The sequence below is a fragment of the Rhagoletis zephyria genome, unplaced genomic scaffold, assembly GCF_001687245.7.
Source record: "Rhagoletis zephyria isolate East Lansing unplaced genomic scaffold, Rhagoletis_zephyria_1.1 Rzeph_scaffold_04393, whole genome shotgun sequence".
In the NCBI taxonomy this organism is placed as follows: domain Eukaryota; kingdom Metazoa; phylum Arthropoda; class Insecta; order Diptera; family Tephritidae; genus Rhagoletis; species Rhagoletis zephyria.
Genome location: NW_016161476.1, coordinates 18,175 through 29,601, shown reverse-complemented (window position 1 = coordinate 29,601; position 11,427 = coordinate 18,175).

Genomic DNA, 11,427 nt, shown 5'->3' with positions numbered 1-11,427 from the left:
GAAACGATTAAACAGGAATAGTCGTGCGAAAACCCAGGTCAATATCTGCTGGAAGTGCTGGTTTAAGTATACTGCTTTGCTTTTTCCTTGGCTAAATAGATACTTTCTAATTATAATTCACATGAATTATATATCCACTGAGAAACGCCGGTTGGCATCAAACTTTATATTTTTAAATAACCATACCCGCACCGAAACAACTCGCGGCGATGGCAAAACTGAAACTGAGACAAACAAGCCTGGGCATGTCATAGCACACACTTTTCTTTCTCTACCCAGCGCAGTGATCGACATGCCATAGCTTACTGAGCGCTCTGTAACCACACGCGTGTTTCACCCGTATACGAACAGCGGTAGCGGAGCAATGATTTCCACGCACACAGTCTCATTCATTGAATCGTTTTTATGCAATGGTCGGCATACTAGCGCATTCAAACGATTCAATAAGTGGGACTGTGTGCATTGCTTAGCTGGCGCTCTTCGTATGTGAAACACACATGTGCTCAGAGAGCGCTGATCATTATTTAGGGGGTGCTCATAAGCATGAATATATTCCGCTCTCAAACCAAATCGATCAACTAAGATTTGGTAACTATGACTAATCCATGTGTTGAAAGAAAGCTTATCTGTATTAGCAGAGCTTAATGGCATCCTTTTATGAACCATACTTTAAGTTGAATGGAATTTGTAGAAATATGCTTCAAAAAAACAGTAGTATTTACCAAACCCTTCAACTAAATTAACGATTTGGTACAACCTAGATGAATATTAGAAGCTTTAATATATTTAGTTATAATTACCAACCCATGGTAATAGTTCCCAATCCTTGGTCACAGTTCCCAAATATTGTCAAAATTCGGGAACTAAATATCTTTAGTTGTCGAAACTAATCCTTTTTCTCAGTGTATTTGTATAAAAACGTGGGGTGAAACCCGCGGGTATAAGCTAGTACTAAATATATGTAAATTTTGAAAAATCACAGCGGGAAATTTTTGCATTCTCTTTTTGTTTAACCTTTTGCAATTCGCCTTTATAAGTTTTGAAAAAGTGTTTAAAATGTCTTGAACGAACTATTGTAACATAGCACATAACACATAGCACAAGGTGTGCTATCAGCTTTCCATTCCTAGGAAAAGTTTGAAAAAAATTTCGATATTAATCTTAAAACAAAATGTCGAAATCAGCTTCATATAGAAGCAATAACTTCTTTAATTAAAACATGATATTTTCTTAAATATATGTATAGTGCTTATCATAACTACGAAACTCTCAAATTGGACATGATTGGGTATTTATGTTATTATTTTTTAATTTTTATTCTTTAACGAAAACTGTATAAATCCGAGTTTAAATCTTTATAAAACATTAAAAAAAATCAGAAAACTTTCATAAAAATGTCGAGCTTTGTATTTAAATTTTTGTGAAATATTTTGAGTATGCAGTTTTGTACACCATTCAATTTTATTATATGTAATACAATTTAGGTTTAAAGTAGCTAGGATTTACCGTTGATTTTTGGCAATCTTTTTAACGATGTCAGTAATTTTCTTCCATATGAAATATGTTCGACGATTTTTTTATATGGGGAAAATGATTAACACCTTCAACATCTCTTAAAAATCAACGGTAAGTGGTATGCATTGCACTTTGTTACATTAAAATTGAATGGGTTACAAAACTGTATACTTAATATATTTCTAGGAAATTTAATTTAAAAACTTCAAATATTTTGAAAAGTTTGTTGATTTTTTAATGTTGCACAAAGATTGGATCTTGGATTTATACGGTTTTGGTTAAAGTATAAACTTTTTTATAAACAAATAATTAAAATTAAATAATATTTAGATAAATGGTCAAATCTCTTTAATATGTTTTAATAAATTTTTGATAAGATAATATTAAAATTACTAAAAAATGCTAATGAACTGCTATGTCCGGTTTTAGTACCGAATTCAAAGAAGATGCCTCATTTTTCCATTATTAATGGCTTAAAACTGCGTTTTTTTAGGAAGTGTACCTGAAAATGTCTGCATAGATGTGGGATTCGTCAGATATTCCACAATTGAAGTGGTACAGGCCAGTTTAATTCACTTCACATTTATTTTTAACCGACTTCCAAAAAAGGAGGAGGTTATCAGTTCGTCGGAATTTTTTTTTTTTTTTTTTATGTATGTTACCGCATAACTTTGGACCACGTCAACCGATTTCGATTTTGCATCGGAAAGGTAGTGTCTCAGAGGTGGTACCATACTAATCTGGTTGAGATCCGATCAGTGGATCATGAGATATATATATATATGTATTTTTTTTATATGGGAGTTGAAGTCGGTTTTTTTTTGCTAAAAATTACTTGTTCCAATAAAGTTTGCATTTGTCACTTAAATTAGACTTAAGGATAGTTTTAATATTAGAGCGTAGTTTTAGTTTTAAGTTAAGTACATTGTTTATTACAAAATGTTGTAGCTTTGAAATAAAAATATGACTCGTGGCGTTCCTTCTTGCCTCTGTAACTTTTCAAATTGTACTCCCCGTCAGTGTCCGTTAACCTAGCTTCGTTCTTCCTATCGTCCAGTTAGTCGTGCCATGTTTTGATGCAGAGTTGCATTTTAGCAGGATCCCACATTCGGCTATTCTGAATTGTCATACGGCTCGGATGACTAGGTCCATGCCTTCATATTTATACTCCGCTACAGTGCACGTACGATGGGGTCCCGCCGCATGGTCCCCAACCTTTTCCACTTCATAGCGTCCGTGGCCCATTTTCCTCAAAACCTTATAAGGTCCTAAATACTTCGCTCTTAATTTCATACCTGTCCCATACTGTGTCGCTTAACGGCTACTAAAGTATCTGAATCGTATTCTCTTTCAGGCTTGCGTTTAGTATTAAAAGTCTTACGATTTTCTGTCTGGAGTGCCTGTATATTGCGCTAAGCTTCGCTTCGAATCTCATCAGGGCTCTCATCTAACTCTGCGATTGCCAATTCATTCAGAACCTCACGTACATATCCTAACTGTGGTATATGCATTTCCATACCCGTTATTGTTCTGAACGGTGACACCTTTGTGCTTCTCAGCGGGATGTTGTTAATCACCTGTTGTACCCTGTCAACGTGTTTGTACCAACTGTTTGGGTTATCTTGACTAAATTTAGCGATCATGGGAACAATGATTTTATGAATTCTCTTCACCTGACCGTTTCCCCGCGGTACCCCGGTAGCAATTAAAAGATGTTGTATATCTTGACTTTCGCAATATTGCTTGAAAAGACCCGACGTAAATGCTGCCCCTCGATCAGAAATTTTTTTTTTTTGGATTTCCGAACACTGCCGCTTGCTGTTTAAGCCTATCAACGACGGCCTCTACTCCCGTATTCTTGGTTTAGTAGATCCAAATGAATTTGGAGAAGGCGCCTACTACCGCAAATAAATAATTGTATCCTTTTTTGGTGTTTCCATTGGGCCTACGTGATCTACGTAATATGTCCCCAATGGCTTGTCTTTCATATTTATTGGAGATAAAAATCCTTCTTTTTTCCCATTTTTACTCGCAATGACAATACACTCGACGCGACTTTTAATAACCTTATCTACTTTAGAGCGCAATTGTGGAATGAAAAATGCTTTCTCCACAGCCTCCATAGTTTTTACGACTGAGAAATGTCCCTGTCCATGAGCTGAACGTATTATTTCTTCTTCCATCAATGTAGGAACCACGATTAACTCCTTAACGGGATCTGTAAAAAAAAACATCCCTACTGACGTAAAAATCTTCATACTGGCCTGACTGTAATGCTGTAACAACAATGCCAACTCTTGGTGGAACCTCCCGTTCCCGCAATGTCAACGCAAAAGCATTACAGTCCGTAACGATTTTGAACTTAATACCTAATAAATAAGTTCTCCATTTCTTAACGGACTCTACTACCGCTAATGCTTCCAACTCGTAAGAGTGAAACTGTTCCTCATTTGGCTTAGTTCTCCTAAATATATTGAATAGGATGGAGCTCTTGGTCCTCAACATCCTTCTGCAACATGACAGCTCCATAGCCGTACATGCACGCATCAGTGTGCACTTCCGTGATTGCCTTTGGGTTATACTATTTTAGCACAGGCGCAGTTATAAGTGCTCTCTTTAGTTGCTGAAATTACACCAGCTGTTCGTTCTGCAAAATAAACTTACTATCCTCGCGCAAAAGGTCTGACAATGGTTTCGCTACTACTGCATACACTTCTACAAATCTCCTAAAGTAGGAAGTTAAGCCGAGAAATCCTTGTAGCGATTTATTATCTTCCTTTCCGTTGGGCGAATTGTACCATTTTCGACTACATACCCTAAGAAATCGACCCTTTGTTTCAAAAATTGACAATTGCTCCACTTTATGCGTAAATTGTTCTTTGCGGCAACTTGCAGTATATCCTCTACTTCATCCTTAGCGGGGATTATAAGGCCGTCCATATAAGTTCTTACGGTACCATCTGTAATAAGTTTTCTAAATACGGCAGCAATGAATCTCGTAAACACCGCAGGGGAGTTTGAAATCCCAAAGGGCAAGTATAGAAATTCATACTGGCCGTTATGTGTGACAAAAGACGTGTATTTTCTAGAATCTAATGCAACCGGCACATAGAAAACCCGTTTCTTGAGTCCAACGTAGTAAACACTTTGGCTCCTTGCAGCTTATCGAGCACGTCATCAATGAGGGGCATTGGAAAGTGGTCCCTAACTTTTTTCTCATTGAGACGCCGATAGTCGCATTACAATCGTTTGCTGCCATCTTGGTTGGATTACTTTTTCACTCAGCCATTCTGTTGGTCTTCTATTGTGTGTTTATCCGCAAATGGTACCCGTCGTGGACGCTCATACACTGGATGTTCGTCAGTTAACAAAATTTTCATTTCCAGTGGTGACCTAGGCCCCATTTCTGGACTGTACATGTCTAATCAATCGGTAACCCTAGCTGCTAAGGCTTGCTGTAGATATGCTAACTCTATCTGAGACTTACTGTTTATTTCTGTTCCTGCCATCATACAAATATCTCCAATCTCCTTTATCAAAGCAAGTCTATTGTCTTGATTGCGATCTTCAAGGTTAACTTTTTTAGTGCGGTCTGGACTTGTCGCTTGTTCATCCAAAGGCAACCCTCTTTCTTTGCGCCGGAACTGAACTTCGTCCTTAGCCACAAACAAATCAACCTGATTCAGTACACTACTGCCAATTACTGCAGCAAAACGAATATCTGCTTCCCGAGTTACATGGAAAGTTACCTCTATTTCCAATCCATCTACCAGTATACTGTGTGTAAAGCTGCCTAACGTAGTAAGTTCGCTTTCTCCAATTCCAACAAGCTGTCGTTTATCTTTACTCAGCTCAATATCTCCTATCATAAGCAAGGTATCGTACCTCATAAGGCATATTTCGCATCCCGTATCGATAAAACTAGGGAAAACAAAACATTTCAGTGTAATATCTGTAAAAATTAGGTTGTTCCCCATGCAAGATTTCTGAAACCCCTTGTTTTCCATTGCATTTACATAGCTTTTCTCTAATTTAACCACGGGTTTTACGCCTGGACACTGTGCGGCACGATGCCCAATTTGGTTGCATTTAAAGCATTTCTGCTTTTGTGGACAACTCCTTGCCAAATGGGAAGATTCACCACATGTAAAACATTTTCTAGGTACCGCTGCTTGCTCATCAGTAGAAACATTATTAACGCCCTTTTTCGGCTCCATCTTTATCCCCGTCGCAGTTGGCTTCCCACTTTTAATTTTCTCGTAGATCGTCATCTGCTCTTTTAACTCGCACACTGTTTTTGCTTGATAAAGAGTACACTTGCCTTACTTTGTATCAGGTATTCCCTCAATAAAATATTATATTAAGCTGCGTTCGTCGAGATTCACCGGTTTTCCTATTTCCATAAGCGAGTACAAATATTCTCGCAAGTCTTCTCCTTGCCGTTTACGACGATTTCTGAGTTGCCTATGCACTTCAATTGCGGAAAACTGAATCCCAAATTCGTCAATTAACGCCCGCTTCAGTTTTTTCCAATTAATTATACCACACTGGCTTCGTACAAAAATCTTCGCTGCAGCTTTAAGCAGCTGCTTCGAATAAATAAACTTTTGTAAATTAGTCCAATTTACAGCTAACGCGTTTTCTTCAAAAATTCCGAGCCAGTTCTCTATGGTTGGGTGCCCACTACCACTAAATGAAACCAGAGAATCATCTATATCCCTTAACGTGAATATAGTTCTCTGCGAACCGACCTCGCCCACTACACCTCATATAGACGCATCAGCCTCGTCATAGACCGAGTCATCGTCACCGCCGACAACCAGTCCCAAATGTTCAATTAATCTGGTCTGTAATTCACTTTTCAGTCCACTGGTCTGTAATCCTGGCTTTGCTAGCTCATCCGTTAATTCAGCTTTAGTCAGCCTCAAAATTGTTTCCTTATCCATTATTGTTTAGATAAATATATCTTCAAATACCATATTTTACATATATAGTGTGGGGGTTTTTTGTTTCTTCAATTTAGATTACGAATTTAAATAAGCAATTACATTTTAAAGTACTTCCAGTTAATTGTAAAAGTTAACACGAATAAAAATAATTTAATTCAAATACTTCATTATTCCCAAACTTTACGCGGATCAAGGGAATTTTCGATGACAACACTGACCAAAACTCAGAGAGCGTAGAATACAGGGAATAGCATGGACATATAAACTTAATACGGATCAACTGCAGTTAATTCTCGAGATAATTCCGAATTAACGAGTTGATCCGGATCAACGCTGCCGTCTGTTTATGCTTTTACTCGCCTTCATTCGCTAGTTTATTCAAATTGTTTCGTCCTGCGTGAATGCACTTAACCGCTCGCACAGCCTATTCTGCCTCTGCTATGTACATATACATATATTCACCAGTGTGCACTGCTTTGCCACACAACCGCTGCTGCTACGTATATATTTTAGTTGCGATCCCGTACGAGTCCGGGCTAGTCAGAATCAGTCGGATTTTACTGACTATTGAGAGGAGAAAAAAGAGTGTGTGTTTGGCAACCAAATTGTAAACAAAAGAAAAGTGCACTCTGCTAATTCATATTGAAAAGTATTTACATAATTACTTGTTCAAGTGGATTCTAATGAATTTGAAAGTATTTCTGGTTATTTACATGTGTGAGCTGAGTGTGTTTACATAGAAAATAAGCAAAAATTTACAACCAAAATTTGGAGGTTATGTTGAAGTTGACAGAAGTTACTATTTTTTACTAGAAAGCGATCCCGTACTTTTCAATGTTACTCTCTCGCTCTGAGCGAATTTTTATTTTTTGACAGTTTTACTAGTTTTACAGCCAGTTTCACCAAATTATTTAAGTGAAAATTACTTTAATTTTCGAATTTTTGGTTTCACCAATCAATTTTAATTTTGATTTAAGTGACCTATGCTCTTCACTTAAATAAAAATTAAATCAGAATAACCACACTCAGAGGTGTTACACGTTTAATCACCTGACCATTGTGTATCTGCTGCTTACTTGTATACCAGCCCTGCTATTACAACACAGCGTGCCAAAGCTTTCAAAAGCTCTCAATACAAATGAAAGCTTTTGCTTGCCTAGTCTGTTTTACAACCACTTTTTACTCACTTAAATAAATAGCTTATTGAAACTGAAAATAATTTAAATGAGAATTAAATAAAAAATTAAATTAAAGTTAATTTCCACTTAAAAAGTTTGGTGAAACTGGCTGTTAGTCCGAGGAATACGGGATTGCACCTTTTACCAACTCACTTCGTCGACCGTTCACGACCGATTTCGTTGATTTTATTCTCACCACTTTGCTGTTGATGCTACTGCGCTGTCTCCTTGCACAGATTTTTCTCTTTCTCACTAGTGCCAAAATGCCACTGCACTACCCGCACGACCGCTGCTGCTGCTGCTTCAAGCTTTTTAACTGACTTCCAAAAAAGGAGGAGGTTATCAGTTCGTCGGAATATTTTTTTTTTTTTTTTTTTATGTATGTTACCGCATAACTTTGGACCACGTCAACCGATTTCGATTCTTTTTGCATCGGAAAGGTAGTGTCTCAGAGGTGGTCCCATACTAATCTGGTTGAGATCCGATCAGTGGATCATGAGATATATATATATTTTTTTTTTTTTATATGGGAGTTGAAGGTGGTTTTTTTTTTGCTAAAAATTACTTGTTACCAACTCACTTCGTCGCGCACGCTACCTTTGTATCAGAGACCCAGAATAATAATTATTTCATGGAGGAGTTTTAAAAAAGTCATCAAAGGTTTCGTAACAGCCAGTTTCACCAAACTATTTAAGTGGAAATTAACTTTAATTTTCGAATTTTCGGTTTCACCAATCAATTTTAATTTTGATTTAAGTNCTTGTATACCAGCCCTGCTTTTACAACACAGCGTGCCAAAGCTTTCAAAAGCTCTCAGTACAAATGAAAGCGAAAGCTAGTCCTAGTCTGTTTTACAACCACTTTTTACTCACTTAAATAAATAGTTTATTGAAACTGAAAATTATTTAAATGAGAATTAAATACAAAATTAAATTAAAGTTAATTTCCACTTAAATAGTTTGGTGAAAATGGCTGTAAGAATTATAAAAGTCTTTTGATAATAATTAAGTGTGAGAAAATTGTTTTAATTCATCGATAACTATTATTTTAAGACTTATATAATAGAAGTCTTTTCATAATAATTATCAGCGATATAAATATTTTGAAGTCTTCAAAGACTTTTATTTTGAGACTTATATTATACAAGTTGTGTCATAATAATTATCATTGAGATAAAAATTTTAAGTCTTTAAAGACTTTTATTTTGAGACTTATATTATAAAAGTCTTTTGATAACAATTACGAGCGCAAAAATTTTGTATATAGACCTGAACGGGTCCCAAACCAAGCCCCAACTGGTCCCAAACTGCTCCCCAACTAGTCCCGAACTGGGTCCCATCTAGCTCCGAACTGGACCCCAACTAATCCTGAAATGCTCCTGAACAACTCCCGTCTTTTAAGACTTAAACAAATTTTTCGCGCTCATAATTATTATTAAAAGACTTTTATAATATAAGTCTTAAAATAAAAGTCTTTGAAGACTTGAAAATATTTATCTCAATGATAACACAGTTTTACAAAAAAAAAAGCTTATGCATATTAAACCAAACCTATATATCCCTATGTTATTCGACACGCTGAATGCGAATCCGAAGTCCGTTAGTCTCCACCACGTCAGGTTCGTGGTCAGTTGAAGGTCAAGTAGGGAAAGATTCATTGAATAAACCTGAAAATTCATATACATAAGGTTTTACATTCGCTGAACACGAATCCGAGGTCCGTTAACCTCCATAATGTCAGCTTCGAGGTCATTTGAAGGTCAAATAGGACATAAAATTTATTCAATAAAAATTAAAAAATAAATAAAAATTGTTTTGTTGTCACTGAAACCGAGTATGGAGGTTCCTTGATTCCTCAAGGTCATCTGGAGGTCATGCCAATGTCATCCCAAGGTCAAATTCCGATGAATTTTATTGAATTTTCAGGTTTATTCAATGAATTTTTCCCTACTTGACCTTCAACTGACCACGAACCTGACGTGGTGGAGACTAACGGACTTCGGATTCGCATTCAGCGTGTCGAATAACATAGGGATATATAGGTTTGGTTTAATATGCATACACTTTTTTTTTTGTAAACCTGTGTAATTATTTTAAAAAACTTTTATAATATAAGTCTTAAAATAAAAGTCTTTGAAGACTTAAAATATATATCTCTCTGATAATAATTATGAAAGGACTTCTATAATATAAGTCCTTGAAAAATAATTATAGATGACTCGAAAAATATTTATCTTAGTCTCTGCTTTGTATCATCCACACGACCGATTTCGTTGGTTTTATTCTCACCACTTTGCTACTGCGCTGCTTTCTTATGCAGTTCTTTTATTCTGTCTCTTTCACTACGCTCACTAGGATTCCTATTTGAAACTCAACAGTTTTACTTGCAGCGCTAGGGCTCCTCTACCCTTTTTGCGTATGCGACATGCGCGTTCAAAATGTCAGTTCCAATTAGAATTTTTAATTTTCATCGGAGCGCTGGGGTTTCGCTGCCTTTTTAAGCCTGATTACAGTTCAATGCGAGCGTGAGCGTAAGTTTTTTATTTTGACCAATATCTTCGTTATTACTCAACTTTTTACTATGGTTGAGACATAAAAAGATAGAGAATTAAAATATCTTTCAGAATTATAGAATAAAAACTAATTTAAAATGCATAATACGCCTTTTTTTCGAGCTCACACTCACCTGTGTGCGTACGCAAAGCATTCGCATGTGAACGGCAAGTTTTGACGGATGTGGCATATTATGCATTTTAAATTAGTTTTTATTCTATAACACAGAAAGATATTTTAATTCTCTAACTTTTCATGTCTCAACTATAGCAAAAAGTTGAGTAATAACGAAGATATTGGTCAAAATAAAAAACTCACGCTCACGCTCGCATTGAACTGTATATCAAGCTTTACACATACGCACTCCCGTTTCACTGCTAACACAAACACGCACAGAGTTTAATGTTCTTGCGCACTTTTCACGTTTTTCTGCACACTTCTGTTACCAATTGTGGGGTTCGTCAGATATTCCAGTAGCCAATTGAAGTGGTGCCGGCCAGTTTAATTCACTTCACATTTATTTTTCTAATAAAGTTTACATTTGTCACTTAGTCTGTAGTCTTACCCCCTTATTCTAGAACCCGAATTTTCGTAATTCGTAATTCGTAGCTACGCTACGAAAAACGAAAAATCTACATGAAAAATCAGCTGTTTTTCGAAGATAGCTGAATGAAGGAAAACGAAGTGGAAAGGAATTAAAAAAACACTGATCATGTGCTTGTTTATTATAAAATTGGTTAATTTTACATATTTTGAGGAAAATTATGGATTCTGATGCATTTGCATTTATAGCAGCAGAGTAAGAGGGCGCTATGGCAATGGATTCACAAAGGTATGCGGAGCTATCGTGCATAGTAACCATGGGCGCATCTATGTCAGCTTCTGGTTGAATTGCGGAACCACAAGCCAGAACTCCTCCTATGCCTGAAGCTCTGGTTCTCAATCCAGTTAATGCAATAACAGCTTCTTCCAAGCCATTGAAAACATGCACATTGTTAGGTCCACCACTTGCTGCGATTGCTTCTGCCTTCGGCTTAGGGATTATAACCCTTACTAAGAAGAATTCTCCTTTCTGTGTTGCGAGGAAGAGGGGCTTCCGCATGTCAAAGGTATACAACATTTCTTGTGCATATCACTTCGGCTCCACCGTCCACAGTATTTTTGCGCATAACCCACGTCGAAATTTGCAAAAAAGTGCATAGTGCAAACCGAGTTTATTAATAAGCTAGTGGT